The sequence below is a fragment of the Peromyscus californicus genome, unplaced genomic scaffold (assembly GCF_007827085.1).
Source record: "Peromyscus californicus insignis strain IS unplaced genomic scaffold, ASM782708v3 Scaffold_4__1_contigs__length_199733344, whole genome shotgun sequence".
In the NCBI taxonomy this organism is placed as follows: domain Eukaryota; kingdom Metazoa; phylum Chordata; class Mammalia; order Rodentia; family Cricetidae; genus Peromyscus; species Peromyscus californicus.
The window spans coordinates 153,804,379-153,805,721 of NW_026294562.1; the positions used below are offsets into that span (position 1 = coordinate 153,804,379).

At 42.0% G+C, this 1,343-nt stretch overlaps 1 pseudogene; it reads left to right on the forward strand.

Moving 5' to 3' along the window:
• Positions 1-265: 265 nt before the first annotated feature.
• Positions 266-917, forward strand: LOC128123988 (glyceraldehyde-3-phosphate dehydrogenase-like; annotated as a pseudogene).
• Positions 918-1,343: the final 426 nt, after the last annotated feature.

Consider the following 1,343-nt stretch of genomic DNA (forward strand, 5'->3'; position numbering starts at 1 on the left):
AACTGAATGTATGAGGCTCTGCTGACTCCCTATGGGAGGCCTTGCCTTGGAGGGAGTGGGAATGGGCGGTGGGGGGGGTTAATGCTGGGGGGATGGGAGAGGGAAGAGGGGGTGTCTGTGGTTGGTATGTAAAATGAATAAAATCCTTCTTAATAAAGAGAAAAAGGTATAAACAAAAAAAAAAAAGGGATGATGTTGGTGCCCATTATGTTGTGAAGTCTACTGATATTTTCACAAGTAGAGTGGGCTGGAGCCCATTTGAAAGATGGTACCCAAAGAGTCATTCATCTCTGCCCTTTCTGATGATGCCCTCATAATTGTTTTGGGTGTGGACCATGAGAAGTATGAAAATTGAGTCAAGATTGTCAGCAACTCTTCCTGTACCACAAACTGCTTAAACCCTCTGGCCAAGGTCATCCATGACAACTTTGGCCTTGTGGAAGACCTCATGACAATAGTCAATGCCATGACTGCTACCCAGAAAACTGTGGATGGCTCTTCTGGGAATCTGTGGTGTGATGGCTAGAACATCATCCCTGCATCTACTGGTGCTGACAAGGCTGTGTCAAGATCATGCCAGAGCTGAACTAGATGGCATGGCTTTCTGCATTCCTATCTACAAGATATTTGACCTGGATCTGACATGTCATCTGGAGAAAGCTGCCAAGTATGATATGATGACATCAAGGAGATGGTGAATCAGGCAACCAAGGGCCCACTAAAGGACATCCCAGGCTACACTGAGGACCAGGTTGTCACCTGAAAATTTAAGTGATATTGACTCTTCCATCTTAGATACTGGGGCTGGTATTGCTCTCAATGTCAACTTTGTAAAGGTCATTTCTTGGTATGCTAATGAATACAGCTATAGAAGCAGGGCAGTGAACCTCATGGCCTACATGGCCTCTGAGACATAAGAAGCACTGGACCACTCATCCCAGCAAAAATACAAGAGCGGTCATGAGCCGTGAAGGAGTCCCAGACCCAACTCAGTGCCCAACACTGAACATCTGCCTCACATTTTCCATCCCTGAACCGCAGAAGAAAGGGAGGGGCTGAGGGATCCATTCTCTCTTTAATGCTATCAATAAAGTTCACTACAGCCACACCAAAAAATAGTGTTTATTACTATAATGTAAATAATTATGCAAAGTTGAATATGACTAATTATACAGGAATAAGAAAATAGACACATAAGTTTGAGGACATTCATTCAATAAAACACATAAAGCAATTAAAACAATGAATTATACATACATACATCATTAGGAATAAAAATATAAATATACTGTTGAGCATGAAAGAATATTACAGAACATCACAGATAATACAATATAAACTTG